The 16,713-nt window shown below is 30.3% G+C and overlaps 1 long non-coding RNA gene across 1 annotated transcript; it reads left to right on the top strand.

The window, feature by feature from the left end:
- Positions 1-2,165: 2,165 nt before the first annotated feature.
- On the top strand, positions 2,166-4,263 carry LOC133312137 (uncharacterized). Its single transcript, XR_009751640.1, has 3 exons — positions 2,166-2,246; positions 2,972-3,153; positions 3,243-4,263. It is a non-coding gene; the product is annotated as an uncharacterized LOC133312137 (long non-coding RNA).
- The last annotated feature ends 12,450 nt before the right edge of the window (positions 4,264-16,713 follow it).

The raw sequence follows: 16,713 nt of genomic DNA, 5'->3' as shown, positions 1-16,713 counted from the left end.
AAAGATAGGGATTCCAGAGACTTGTTGGTATAGAACAGTACAGTTGAGGATAGCTTATAAGAATTAATTGGTACTACCTATACTAACAAGATGCATCTACTTTTTTATAGTCCAAAATAGAAGAACTCCATAGTTAAACGTGCTTGACTTGTAGTAATTCTGGGTCAGGCGTTACAAATCTCAAATTAATTAACTCTCAAATCAAGACTAAAGTATGAAAAATTTGAGTTAATTGGCTAAGAAAAGCAATGTTAACCATGGCTCTCGATATCTCACACTCCGCATATATAACATCCGTAAACTTGTATATAAAACCATCATTTGTTGTATTTGCATCATATTGAGCCCTAAGTGATCTGTTCCCATAGCTACATATTGGTATATATGGTTTTGAACACCAAGTAACCAGAGATTATTTTCTTATTAGATCCCTCGTGGGTATATTTATTGGGGGGCTACATGTTGGCACTTGCTCCATGAATAAATTTAACAATTCGCAAGACTGGACAAAGAACGTCCTTGTTTATCTTTGTCTATCGATTTATACATTAATTATTGGGTATGACTCGGATATATATATATATATATATATATATATATATATATATATATATATATATATATATATATATATATATATATATATATATATCTTTCACAAATAGAGGATGACTCATTGTGAAATATTTTTATGTATTTCTCTTTTATAAGTTTTCATGTAGGGTCATACAGATTCAATGGATAAGCATAAGCTCATATACTTGAAAATTTAATAAGAGATCGACGATATTTTCTTAATCATTTTTTTCTTTAACAATCCATCTATTATTTAACAATAGAATTAATAAAATATCGTATTTGGAATTCTATCTCAATTTTTATCCAGTTGTAAATTATCTTTTTCAGTTATATATTTTTTTTTTTGCAAATTAATTGATTTTTTAATTTTTAATGAATTATGTATTTGAGGTTTAGCATTTAGAAACGGCCAAATATTTTTTAATATTGAAATAATAAAATTTTGTGAAGCTTTAGTTATAATTTTTCATCAAAAGTTATTATTCAATAGTTAAAATTCAAACCGATAAGAAATCAACATTATAATTTTAAAGGGGCAACTTAAAATTTTCTCATATGTGTTTCCCTTAGAATCATTTATTCTTCTATACTTTTTTGATCTCTGTCAAAAATTAGACTAAATCACCTATTTTCTCCTAATTTGACACAATTATTCCCGATGAATTTCACTTGATCTAATGAGGAACCTGTCTTTGTATCATCTAGGCACATTTATGATCGAAATAGCTTCTAAATATTATTTTGTAAAATAAAATGGCATGTTTAAATATTATTTAGAAATAAAATTTAAAAATACTTATGGAGGCCAAACACTTTTTTATGTGTATTTTGGTGAATATTGGATAAAGTTATCTAAAATAACTTTAAACCCTTTGTAAATATAATAATTTACATCAACATTATGAATAAAAAAAATTAAATTTGAAATATTACAAAATAACATAACACAAGATTTGAACCCTTGTTCAATTCACCTCTACACTAATCTTAACCACTACGCTCTTTTAGTAAATTTCCTTATTTTGAACGAATATATATATGGGTTCGCTTTTTCTGCCGTTACTGCAGATAAGTTATCTGCAGTAAGCCCAATACGACGTCGTTTTGAGGCGGAAATCATGGTGTTTTTGTAATTTTAATTTATTTCAGGGTTATAATAGTCTTTATATTTATAATTTTTTAAAATTTTAATACCAAAACGACGTCGTTTTGGAAAAAATGCAGATAAGTTATCTGCAGGCAGAAACATTTTTCCCTATATATATATATACTCAATGGTAATGTTATTTTTTCATCATCCATCCATTAATTTTCCTTTCCCCCAAAAAATCATTACGGCGTTTTCACTTTCACATTTAACCATTCACGTTTCACCATTTCACTTCACCCGAAAAACCTCTCATCACAAGCTGCTCCGTAATTTCATATTCGCCGGAGAACATGATGACCAACCAGACTGTGGAAGTTACATGTAATCTTCTTCTTCTTTCTTCAGAAGCTGCTTGCTAATTTCATATTCTCTAACCCTATTTCCTGTTATTAATTTTTTTGTCACAAACTCCTTCGTTTTTCATAGATTAGGTACCTGTTCCTCTTGTCCCTTTGGTTGTTCATTATTGATCTGAAAGCTTTCCTCTTTATATCCTTTCACCGTTCTCCTTCTACAGGTAATTATTATTCACTATTTTGTTTTTGAATTGGTGTGTGTTGTTGGGGTTATGAACGCTGGAGAACTATTGTGTGTTTATTGATTTGAAAGCTTTCCTCTTGATTTTTTTTGAAAACCTCTTTTTTTAAGAGGACTTAATAGACTGAACGAGGACCAAGCCAATCTTTCTCGTTCGCTCCCCAAGCCTTTTTCCTGATCTTGTACTGTTTATTGAATGACCTTGTAGGATGGAATTGGGATTCCAATTGTCAGGGTAGGTTAGTCTTGCTTCAAACGTGTCAATCTGTGACCATGTCACGGTTAAAGACATTCATGTTGGATTATTAGTTTTTTATTAGTAGTAGTTTATTTATTTTTTGTTGGGAGGTTCGTTTTGAACCTTGCTTCAAACTTTTTCACATGTTTGAGCCTTCGTATGTGAACCGTGAGATAATGTCAATCATAATGCGTAACTTTGACCAATCTTGTGAATCATATGGGAATTATTCTGAGGGTATGCATGAGCTGTGGTATAAAGAATTTCGGGTATGTACACATTGTTTATTTTTTCCTTTCTATATTTTTTAAATGGTGGTTGAATTTTTTATTAATCCAAAACATTGCATTATTGTTGTATGATTTATAAATTCAGCAAAATTACAAATGTCTTCCACATGATAAGAATATGATGAAGAAAACTTTTGATTCCAAAGCATCAACTTTGTTGTCACATCACTTGAATAGGATTCGAAATGGGCAAGAGAAACACACATGGATTGAGGATGACGCTTTGGCTAACATGAAAGAAATATGGTCTTCAGATGAATGGCAAATAAAGTCTAAAAAAAACAAGCAAAATAGAGCTTGTTTTGAAGGAGCTTCACATGTTGGAGGCTCCATTCCATTTACCGAGCACAAAAAGATTGGTAACTAATTTAAATTATAAGTTTCAATAATTATAAATAATTATTCAATGTTTCTGTTATGTTTGATTGACTGAATTTTTGTATTGTAGATGCAAGACCCTGCAATAGATCCAAATTCAGTAGATTGATTGCTATATGAGAAGATGCAAATATTTAAAAAGGACGGTACATGGACTTCCCAGAGATCAAAGGAAGTTGCTGTGATTTTCTTTCCATTACCTATAAAGTTATGGACATTGTTGACTTTAGTCACCTTTAGTATACTTGATAATAATATTAAATGTGTGTCTACTTAAAATTATGATATGATTAAATTTTGCCTTATAAAGCAAATTTATTTTCTGACTTGTAATCTTTGTAAGGTTCATTAAGTGATGTTGATAACTTGATTATGTTCGTTTAGTTGCTACCTTGAAAGCAACCTAAATACGTTCATTTGTAATTTTTGGTTTAATGCATGATATTACTTGGTAATCTGCATAGCTATGTTGGCAGAAAGCTATAGGTATGTTGCTACCTTTTATTGGAACACCCTTTTTGAAATATCTATGTGTTTATAGAATTGACACATGTATTGATGACTAGTGTAATTTGTTTATTTTCAGGATAAATTCTTTGAGCGGAGGAATGAACGTGACATGGTGATTGAAAATGATGCATCCACCGACCAATCTGATAATGAATTATTCCTGCAGACTGTTGGAGGTATGAGCAAAAAGAGCCGCATTTTTGGTTTGGGTGTAGAGGCAAGTAAATACAAGGCTTCACAAAAGTCTGCTAGTTCATCTCAAAGAGTCTCTGCAAATGAGTATAATCGTATGAGAAAGCTAGTGACAACCATTTCCACCCAAAATCAAGAATTGCAGACATAGATGGCTGTTATGAAAGAGCAACTGAAGATTTTGATGGCTCATATCTCTATGCCCACTGCTACACCTCATGCTCGTGAGGCACACAATGAGGTTCAAGTTGGTGATGATGCGGAAGATGATGTCTATGATGCTGAGTTACACGAAGATAATTGATAGTTATTTTATGATCTTTTAATACATTTTGTGAACAATACTTATTAGTGATATTGTAGTTTGATACATTTGTTATTTTTGCTTTTACGATACTTTTTATCATTAAGACTTTTTAGCTATTTGATTATAACTATGATGGCTTGTATGGTTATAATTGTTATAAGTTTCAAATCAACTTTGATTGGTTATATGACTTTGATGATTTATATTATGAAGATTATCAGGTATAAATTTTGTTAACAAAAATTCGAAATTTTTTATTAAATATATTTTGAAATTAGGGATTGAATTAGGGACGGAAAAATTCTGTCTCTAATATTTTGAAAGTAGGGATAAGATTAGGGGTGGATAAAATCCGTCCCTAATAAGGACAGACAAAAATTTCGTCCCTAATAGGAACGGACAAAATCTGTCCCTAATAGGGACGGATAAAAATTCGTCCCTCCCTAAGTTCGTCCCTACTAAGGACAGATTCCTACCTTTTACAACTCTTAATTGTTGACAACATTAGGGACGAAAAACACATGTCAGAGACGGATTTTATTAGGGACGGAACGAAAGTTCCATCCCAAAACATTAGCGAGGAGCGATTCAGGGACAAAAATTGTTCCGTCTCAAATTCCGTCCCTAAATTATTTAGGGACGGATTTATGGCTTTTAGGGACGAAATTTGTCCGTCCCTAATACCAATTTTTTTAGTAGTGATTGCATATATTCTTCTCTATCTCTCTTATCTTGTATTTTACTATTTCACTTCTGCAATCGATTTGAGGGTCCAACTTGACCCAACGTGGATCACCATAAACTCGATCAGCGATTCGGACAAATTAAAATCAGACAACTATTAAAGAAAAAGGAGAGATGAGAAATGAAAAATAAATTTTTATCCAATTGTCTCCCCTTGAATGGAACGAACACATGGACCTGGGATAAAAAAAAATTTCCGTGACACTCCAAAAAAATATTCGTGACCAAGATCTTCTAAGAAAGGGAAGCAAAAAGTCAACAAGCTAAGATAGGTTAACCTTAAAGAAAAGGATATGAAACATGTAAAAGATAAAAAGAAACAAAACCGAACTTGCATTATTATAAATTTGAGTTGTTCCTTTTCTGACTGAAACAATTAGGAAGCGACATAAGATAGTGGACAACATGAACACTACGTTCCAAGAAACGGATTTCGAATCCTATATAAACTCCAAACCAGACATGCTCTTGTAAAAGCATGCGTGGTGGACAATGCCATCATGCCCCCATCATTATTATAATACTCTTATTTCAATGCTATCTTATGTCTTTTTCTGTATATCAATTAGTGAAGATCGACAAAAATACACATTTGAATCAATTGAAATTTTTCCCCTCATTATGATGATTTGTACATTGAAGAGAACAATGCAGCTTCCTTTTTTCCTACGTTTCGCTAAATAATATAAGATAAAAAATTTGTTTATAAATTTAAACAAGTTCGACAAAGCTAGCTTTTTTTATTTTATTTTACTTTTTTGCAAATACAACGAAACAAAAGAAAACCAGAAACTACAGGTAGAGGGTAGAAACCCCCCGTCAAGCTATAAATTTAGGGTTTTATGTTTATTATTTTACATAACATAACTTCACTTTCCTACGCACATATTAAAGAAGTGGGGTCCACATGTTTTTCTTTCTCTTTCATCATTTCACTTTCTCTCTTCGTCATTATGTGAGTTGGAAACTACGCTTATATTATGTCACATAACATTAATAAAACCCATAAATTTAATATTCTTGTAGTGCAAACTCTCTTATTAAAATATAGAAATAATTAAACTCATTTTACATTAAAACAAAATGGATGGAATAAATACAATTAGATTATATATATATATATGGGGCAAGATCTTTGGCACTAAATCTTAACATTTGATTTTCGTGAATCTAATGGTTATAAATTATTGGGTCACTTATTAATTAGTTAATAATTTTCAATAAATTATAATTGTCAGATTACAATAATCAACGGTTAGGATTTGATGTCAAACAAAAAAAAGTTGAAATCGGTAAATAATCTTGTCCATATATATATGGGGTAGAATTCTTTGACACCAAATCTTAACCGTTGATTGGCGGCAAGCAATAGTTATAATTTATTGGGTCATATTTATTTAATAATTAGTAATTCATAATAAATTATAATTGTTGATTGACGAAAATCAACGATTAAGATTTGTTGTCAAATTAAAAAGTTTAAAATCAATATCAAAGGATTCTATCCCTATATATATATATATATATATATATATATATATATATATATATATATATATATAATTTTAGCAAATGCAGCCTAGATATTCAATAGTTAAGGAATATTAAAAAATTAGATGTTATAAATAAGGGTGTAAATGGGCTAGATCAAACTAGGGTATAGTCTTTTTTTTCTAGAGAATAAGCTGGGCTATAGTCTAAATCAATGTTGTAAAAATCAGACCGGGCCAGCTGGATCGACCTGGAACTCGGTGAACCGGTCATTTGACCGACCTGTAAAAATCAGACCATTCCCACGATAGTTTAAAAAAAAAAAAAAAAAATTCTGGTAAAAAAATATATCTTCTCTGTCAAACGCTCATAGATTCCTTGAATCAATTACACCGTTGTCATATAATCTGCGATAGCTTATTGGGAATTAAAGAACTGACAGTCCCTTCTTAACATAGAAGACTTTTCTCCTCTTTTTCTGTTACGAGCAGAAATTGTGAGACTCGTGTATACTTTCAAATTAGTCTCTTTCTGGTAATACTATATATATTGACAATACTTGACAATCAAGTCAAAAAAATTTCCAAAGATGCAAATTGTACTTTTATTTATTTATTTTCTCTTTTCTCTCTTTTACCTTTTTTATATTTATTTCTCTATATTAAATCTCCTTTTCTTCCACTTCATTTTTTTTTATTATAATCTCTATGAATAAATCCCAACAATAATATACAGATATAAATAAACCCAGCGTATATTACCAATTTATAATAAAAATATTGTTAAAACCTACACAAAGTAATTTGAAATTAACACTTCGTTACTTAAATTACTAACTTTATCTATTCAGCTTTAAAGGTACTTGTACTGTCATATAGTATATTGTGATTCCTATAAGTTTCTTGGAAAAGAAGAAAAGGAAAACGATAGAAACTGAAAGTGACTTCTTGTTGTTGGGAATAATTGTTCTCTTTCTTCTTAAAAATTTACAAAATTAAAACCCATTTGGCCATTTCAATTGAAAATTTATATATCCTATAAAGAAATTTTATAGAGTTTTCTTTTTCTTTTTCTTAAAAGATGCTTCTAATTATAAATTTTGTTAAAAGATACTATAAAATCTGAATCGTGCTAGAGCAAGCCTAAATTGCATCAATTAAAATGCAGTGTAGGCAAACATAGTTATTATTCAATAATGAAACCCACCACCATATATGTTGGGAAAAGTGTTTGTCCTTTTAAATGACACAACTTATATCCTTTCACTCTCACAAATAGGTGGACCCACACTTTTATATTTTTTTGTCCCTCTCTCTTCTCCTTTATCTATCTCTTTCTCTTACTTAAAATGACACAACTTTACATCCTTTAAAATGATCCACACTTTTCCCATATATGTTTTATAAAACTGCATTAAGCTCGAGCATTCTAGCTTTTCCATAAAATTTTGTGTGCCAAATTAATAAAATGCGTAAATGGTGGCCAAATTCATATCTATTTGCAACACATATAGCAAACCAATCAAAATATAGATAGAAGGACCAAGGGAATGTTGGTGAGACCTGGAACATGATATGTGATAATGGAGGCAAAATCATAAGCCGCAAGCACGAATTGCAATGATGCTTCATGAGTGTGAAAATCTTTCTGCTCCCCACAGTTATTTGCTTAAAACTATGCCCGTGCTCTCTTTTCAATGCAAGTTGTATCATTACCAACAACTGCATAAATCTTAGATGACTAATTAATTAGCCACTAAATCTGAAAACTTTAAAAAATTAGTTTAATAGTTCATGTTCCTTGATTTATTTTGTTATATTATGTAACTTACATTTAAACACCTAATTTCACAACTAGTCACAATCACATATAATTAAGTATAACTAGTTTCATTTAAATTTGTTTTTTGGCCGAATTCAGATATGGACATTTAAATGTATAGGCTTAGAAATATAATTAATTAATATAAAATATTAGTTAAAGGAGAAGGTTATATTTATAAACTTTTTGTTTACAAACTCTTACAAACTACACTAAATATGACCGGTCATACTTGAATCAAGAGTGTATGACCAGTCATACTTAGTGTAATTTGTAAAAAAAAAAATGTAAACAGATCATTCCCCTTAGTTAAATATTTTTCTTTTATATGAACCAAAAAGTTAACCTATAGTTTATGATGAAAACCATGCACTTTAATTTCTTTTTGCAGTTGTGTTACTTTTTATTATTCAACAAATTAAAACAAATAAAAGTCATTATCTTAAATTTATGATATCACGTAAGAATCGATTAAGCACTAGGTGTCCTGATCTAGATATCATGGTAGTTATAGTTGATAAAATTAGAGGACAGCTATCCCAGAGTTGGAAGCTCACCAAATCTGAACTTGCTTCTATTTTGAGTGAAGGAATCCTAAGTCACCAATCTCTGAATTAAGTGGAAGAATAGGACACTATGACTTTTATTTCTTCACCCGTTACTCTAAGGCAAAGTAGAAAGCGACCATCATAAAGCAGAGAATCCAATACAAGCAAAACTGCATTTCAAACTAGCTTCCAAATAAAACAATACAAGCTGTATAACTTCATTCAGGTGGAAAATCATGCATGGGCCAAGTTCTTGATTTGGCTAATAAATTAATTTTCTGGTTAAGGTTTTTAGGGAAAATTACATCATTTTGGATTTGAGAAAAAAATATACGATATTTTAATAATTTTATTTCTCTCTTGAGCTATAAATTTTACTATAAAATGCTCTATATTTTTTTTCAAATCCCAAAACAGTATCGTTTTGTGGTTTCAGGAAATATGTTATTTCCTGTGATAATAAAAATATTAAATCATATAGTTTACTTTGGTCCGACACCCTTAGCACATGAACTAGCTAGGGCTGTAGTTTTTTTAGCTCAAGATCAAAGGAAAGAAATTAGGGAGCGGAGATCATTGATCTAAACAAAAAATTCACTAATTTGGTTAACCAATATCGTAGACAGATGTTGAATTTTGTGGCATGTGATCTATCCTTGATATTTTAATGAATGTTTAATAATTAATAATCAACCACTAAATACGTTATCAACGGTAAGGGATTATTTTACCTTAAGCAGTGGTCTCGAGTTCAATTTTCTGAAAATGCTGTTATGTTAAGACTTGGTAGGAAGAGCTTTATCATCACTAATTAATATAAAAATTAATAATCAATTCCCTTTAATTAAAATTATTCGGCTTTTGTGCTTGTATACCCCTTATTCAGGTAAAGAATAACAGATAAGTAAACTATTTTAATTTGTTAAGTAATTTCAAAATGTATATATATATATATATATATATATATATTAAAGAAACAAGAATAGAAACACATTGAAAAGTATCCCTCGGAAATTGAACTGGGCTTCTGGAACGATAATAGTTTTTCCTTTAATTTTTACCTAAAATACAACACTTTGAAAAAGCCAATGAATGAATATATTTGATGTAGACCTTCTATTAAAGTCAAACTTTTGGTAACTTTAGTTCTTGCTTGCAAGAGAAACAAAGCATCATAGTCATGACAGATGTGTATATAAATATAGCAATATATAAATCTATTAGATAAAGAGCATCCCGTAATATTATCAGGGTACTGAGTAAATGGTCCCAGAAAAGCAAATCACGTGCATAGATGCATTAAAGTTCGTATACATCAGAAAAGCAAAACAAAGTTCTACGATACAAGTGTTATATATATTCTTTCCGTTACATATATAACCGCAAAAAACAAAATAATAATAATAATAATAATACAATCAAGGGAGTGAGTGAGATTTGCAGCTTCATTCATTGAAAAGTGGTTGGTTATATTGGTGAGAAAGAACAAACAACAGTTATTGAGTGGAAAGAGATACTTACAAAAATTATGTTAGGTACTATTTATTAAAAAGTTATAACGGTACTGAGATATATCTATGTGACTTTATTATGAGTATATAAAGAGCTTATAAGTTAGTACAGGATCTAATGCATATTATAAAACTCTTCAAAGTCCACTCTTTGTGAGACACAAACACAGATGGTAAGAGAAACACATACCCCAAAATTTCAGCCAAAGTAACCTAAGGGAAATCATTAAATAAGGAGGAAGAGATTTTGATTTGATGATATTTTCCTCAGTGGGATCTCTATATATAAACAACATTATTGTCCCTATAACTCTCTCTTTCTTATCTATTCTTTCTTTTCCTCTTTTTCATTGTTTTCTTCTTCTTCTTCTTTAGCTGCGTTATTAGCTTCATGCACTCAGAAACTGAGCATATATATATACCTTCTTCTGAAGCATGTCAAATCAAGAGCTCTTTCTCATCAAAGATGATAAAGAAGACTTAAGCAATTTGGAGATTGTGAAGAGAACCACATTGAAGTACCAAAATGAGAGCATTGAAAGCCTTTCAAGTAGTTCAGAGTCTCATTCACAAGACCAAAAAGAAGAGAATAATAATCAAGAGAAAATAGAAGAATGCCATGAGAGTAGAATAGTGCACAAGCAAACTGATTCAAAGTCAAATAGTCCATTATCAGAAGAAAAGCTCAAGCTGGAAAATGAAGAAGAAGAAGAAGAAGATGGATTCAGAACTCCAACATCTTTGGATCACAGGATTTCAGTGGCCACACAATGCCCACCACCACCAAGAAAAATCAAACCTTCACTGAAAAGGAAAGCACCCTATGATGATCAATGCAATTGCAGAAATCCACTTGATCTGTCAAAAGAGGTTGAATTATTGTTCCCAACCCAACATATTCCACTTTCTGGTTCATATCAAAGCACCAAGAAAATCCATAGGAAGGAACCCAAATGATGCAATTTTGGTGCAATTGAAACTACATGTGGCATAGTTTATGTGTGTATGTGTCATAATTGGTCAGTATAATTTTTGTCTTTTGTGGTTAATTTTCGTTGAACCTTTTTGTGTTCTCTTGTTGAGATCTTAATTAGATTTCGAAGAACAATGGTTAAGATGTAAAGTAAAGGTCTTCAAAAGATCAATGTGAAGTATGGGCAGAGAGATGGAATTTCTAACTTTACTACTTTTGTACCAGTTAAGATGTTAGTGCTATATACATAAATATATATATAGTAAACATTTTTTTTGGTCCCTCGCAATATCTACGAAATCCTTTTTAGTCCTGACAATAAAAAAGGATCAAATTGGTCCCTAACAGTATGTAAAAAGGGCCACGTTAGTGACGGAGGAGTTGACATAAGGACTAATGTGGCCCTTTCTTTATAATTTTAGGGACCAATTTGGTCCTTTTTTATTGCCAGGGACTAAAAAGAATTTTGTAGATATTGTCAGAGACCAAAAGGGGTGTTTACTCATATATATATATATATATATATATATATATATATATATATATATATTAGCAATCTTCTAAAGGAAGAGAATTTATTCTGATAGGTTTATTTTGAACACAAAAAAACAAATTCAAGATTCATCTTAGTTAAAGTGTTAAATTTAGTTTTCATTTTCTTTCTGTGTTCTTCTGAGATTCTTCCTTCTGGTTTACGCTTGGAGAAGTTGTCTTCGGATTCCATAAAAAGATAGCGGAAGCAGCAGAACCAGTTCTTAACTCTAGAATGATTATATTCTTGCACTTCGGCATTTAGTGAATTTGATTGCACAAAACAATACGACGATTTATATGCTATTATATATATATATATAGGAGTACGATTCTTTGACACATCATCTGAGGACCGTTAAATCAAGACAAATCAACAGTGTCACATGCTTAAAATCAAAGTCGTTAGATCAAAGTAATATCAACGACTCTCAGATAAAATGTCACCTTTTGTTTGACATCAATGTCAAATGATCCTCTCTCATATATATATGATTTATGGTTTCGCCCTGTGTTTTAAAAATCGGATCGGACCGGCCAGGTCGACCTGGGTCTCGTCGACCCGGGTCTCGGTGACCCGGCGAGTTACAGGGGACCCGGTTTGGACCGGTTAAAGATTTTTAAAATAAAATAAAATAAGTGCTATCAAATGAACGACGATGTTTTCCAGCCTTCGAGTTTCATACTTTCATGCAAAAAAACCTAAATCACTCTCATATCTCGTCGATTGTCGTTTTTCACTTACTGAGATTGGCGTCACTCTCATATCTCTCTTTTTTGTCTTAACTCTTAAGGTTGCATAACCATTTGCAAGATGAAAGTCACTGGCTGAAATTGAACAAGTAAATCGTTGTTATCTATTTCTCATTAGGATTCTGGTCACTCAATCTACTCCCATTCCACATCTGGTTTGATAATTTTGGTTTATTAATCAATAGCCAGCATTTTGTCTTTTCTCTGTTGCAATTTTTTCATTCTAACTTTGCTTAGTTTATTATTATTAATTATTATTGTTTTCATTACCTACCTACGTGCTTCAGACAAAAAAATCAATGGAAATATTTTGAGAGCTTTATTGATTTAAAAAATCAGACTTTTGTTAACAGATTGACAATGATCTTTATTAAAATGAATATCCATATTTTATAATAGGGTAGCCAATTAACTATTTTTGATGAACCAAATTAGAAACATTTTACATAAAAAATGAGGGATATATTGATAGTTTCTTATGTGAATTTTTAATATAAGTAATATATTTATATTTTGTAATATGTAAACAGTAAATCCGGTTGAATCCGGTTCAACCCGATTGAACCAGTGACTCAGTACCTCCACCGAGTCGATTATCAGTTCGAGTTTTAAAACATTGATTTTGCCTCCACGGGAAATCTATGTCATTTTAGAATCTAGGGAAAAAATATAAGGTATTCTGAAAATTTTACTTCTCTCTTGTAATACAATATTTTCAAATATATCTTGTAACTTTTTTTTTTAATTCCCCAAATAATATCATTTTGAGTCACAGGATATAAATTTATCTACTATTACAAGAAAAACAATTGTGGCATATAATGAATGTGATTGTACATAATAGTATAACGATTTATCTGATATTATTATTATGGAAAAAGTGTTTGTCCTTTTAAATGACACAACTTATATCATTTTACTCTCACAAAGAGGTGGAACCTACACCTTTATATTTTTTGTCTACTCTCTCTCTTCCTTTATCTATCTCTTTCTCTCACTTAAAATGACACAACTTTACATCCGTTAAAATGATACACATTTTTTCCTATTATTATTATATATGGGGTTTATTGTTTCTCGTGTAATAGAAGATATAACTCTATTATTTGGGATTAGAGAAAAATACAAAAAAAAATTGAGAATTTTACTTCTCTCTCACAACATAAATTTCCCCCATAGTGTCTACCAAAAATTAAAAAAAAATAAATAAATAAATTCCCCCATAGTGTCTTGCATTTTTTTTAAACTCTAAAATGACGTTCTTTGAATTCTTAGATATAAATTTATCTTCTATAGCAAGAAAAATAATAATATAAGAGAGAGAGATTCAAAACTCAAAAGTAAATTACAACGTGTTTGAATTCTATTTTCAAAAAAAGTTTTTTGATTTTTAGAACAAAAAATCCTACTATAAAAATTATTTTGAAAATTATAACTGTTTTTTAGTTTTTAAAATTAAATTTAGAGAACATCTTGTAATTATTTTGTGTTTTGATTTTTAACTTTCAAAACAAAAAAAAAAACACAGAAAATACTTATTTCATCAACTATTCTTCGAAATAATTTTAAGAAGAAAAAAACAGAACACATTCAAACAAGCCTCTAGTTTTTATGAATATTCGAAAAAATCCTTATGTTATATATTGTTTTAAAAAATTAATGTTCAAAACTCAAAGTACAATTGTAGTTTTTATAGATAGAATATGTTATATTTACTATCATTTTTTCTTGCTACCTTTTATTACCAACTTTGTTATCGTTGGATCAAAATGAAACCAACAGTAACAAAATAATATCAAGTGAAAACCGTTATTTGATTTTGATCTAACGACAATAAAATTGATAGTAAGAAATAGTAAAAAAAAATATAATAAGTATAATCTCTTCGTTTATGGATATTAGAAATAACTCTTCTTTACATAAGTCATGATTCCTTTTGACTATTTAAAAAAAAATCAATGTAGAATGAGGTAAAAACCCTTCTTTTTCTTTGAAAGTTAAGATGTATTACTAAAATGATATTAGTTAATAACCATAATATATATTAAACAATGTTAATTGTTAAGTAGCATTCTGTCTTAGAAAAACACAGGTGAAGTTTAATTCAAATCGAATTCTAGCAGTTGTGGATAGATTTAAGTAAAAAAAGGATTCTTAGTTCTTACTAACCAATAGTTATAACTTAGCTTAGTAGAAAACGCTCAATTTAACAACTCAATTGTTCAATTTCTAAAAGGGCATATTGTTAGTAAGGCTTATGTAAGATTGAAGTCAAATTAAGTTGTATCAGTTTTTAATGAACTTAAAAATAAATAAATAATAAAAATAAATATTACATTTTAATTTATACTTTTTTTTACCAAAAAGTCATAGTTCGATGTATGAAATAATACGCATACAATGATCATTAATCTTGATTGGTGGTTACCAGTAGGTTGGGTTTCATTTGATATCTGGCATTGCAACAACCAAATCAATTAAACAACGTTAAGAATCAAACCTAACCAATTAATTACTCTGTGCATTCTGATACTTACAACAAATCAAACATGATAATAATCAATTTGGTTAGGTTAGGATTTATCGGTTTACTGTCTTCACCTTCGTCTTCGTCCTAAAGTGTAATGTTCCTTCAACAACAAGACATGTATGAAGGTCAAATTATGTAAAATATTTGAAATTCAATAAATTCCGGGGTGTTTTTTCTTCTTGTGAAATTACTCGTACAAATGTTTTATATACTCATATATATATATATATATATATATCATAAGATAGAAGTTTTACTCACGTCTTCCTTTTTCTTTTAAGATTTTTTTTGCTGATAGTAACGGTAATGACACTAGTTCTAAATTTCCTTAAAAATTCATAATTTTTTCTTTCAAATTAAATTTTGAATGAATGGTGAGTGTTAAGAATAGTGTTTTATTCAGTGTTTACAAATCCGACCCGACCATCGATTCGACCGAGGTCAGGGGTCACGGGTTCAATCGGGGGATCATGGGATCACTTCGCTGATCCAGTTTTATATATTAAAAAATTAAATATATATTCTATATGAAAAATTCAAAAAAATCAAACCACCAATCATTAAAGATTCAAAATATACTTAACTTAATTAATCAATTATATCCACAAGTCAATATTCACAATCTAATCAAAGTATAAAACACATATTTTAATGGAGTTAATGAAAAGTTATATCATCAAACTTAGGCCCTTCTTGTCCTTCTCATGCAACTACAACAGTATGTGAAAAGAGATCCGTACCCAATAGATTATAGTGGAGAAGAGGCGATGACATGACAAATTAACGGTGGGGAGAGAAGAACCAGCACAATGGAGGAGATCATCGGAATAGGGAAACTGGGTCTAGGTCTGGGAAAGAAGATTGGAAGAGAAGAAGAAAAACTATTCAAATTTCAAATCTAATTCTAAATCTAGGCAGCAGCGAGATTGTTTTTTTTTTTTTACACATCAAACGACGTCATTTCGTGTATAATTTAAAAAAAAATGCAGTGACCCCTTTGACTCCTCTGACCCAGGAGTTATGGGTTTAATCAGGGGTTTCAGAGATTAGAAGCGTCAATGTGCAAGTAGGACTTAACTACTAACCTGAACCCTCAGAAAAAAAGAAGAAGTGAGCCGAAGGGGTCAACCCCAAGATGGGACTGAGTTTTAAAACACTAGTTTTAGTATCCTGCAATGACTTAGGTCGCTTATTCCATTTGGGATATCTTTCTTGTACTACTTAAGCTTCTTTGATTTGAATTCGTTCCCTCAATCATTCATATTTCTTTGCTCCATGATAACAAAATTAACGTTTACAAACTATAAAGCCACTTAGTTGCTCGTTTTTCTCGTTTAAAAAACAAAAATTACCTTTTTGTCTCGAAATAATTTCTCAATATACTTTTAATCTCATATGCATGGACACGCTCATTTTTCCAAAAAAATGCGTCAGACACCGACAAGTTCCGACACGCGTCCGACACACGGTCAATGTTTCGACACGTTCCGACACGTTTTTTCGACACGTTCTGACACATTTTTTCGACACGCAGTCAACTTTTTTCGACACGCGGTCAACGCTTTGACATGTTTTTTTTAAGAACCAAATTTTATTTTATTAACTAAACATGAAAAAAAAATTTATAAAT

Source organism: Gastrolobium bilobum, unplaced genomic scaffold (assembly GCF_033153095.1).
Source record: "Gastrolobium bilobum isolate Gb01-03AN ecotype WA unplaced genomic scaffold, APGP_CSIRO_Gbil_v1 utg11508, whole genome shotgun sequence".
Lineage (NCBI taxonomy): Eukaryota > Viridiplantae > Streptophyta > Magnoliopsida > Fabales > Fabaceae > Gastrolobium > Gastrolobium bilobum.
Note: the sequence above shows the minus strand (reverse complement) of the source record. Positions and strands in the feature narration are given on the sequence as shown.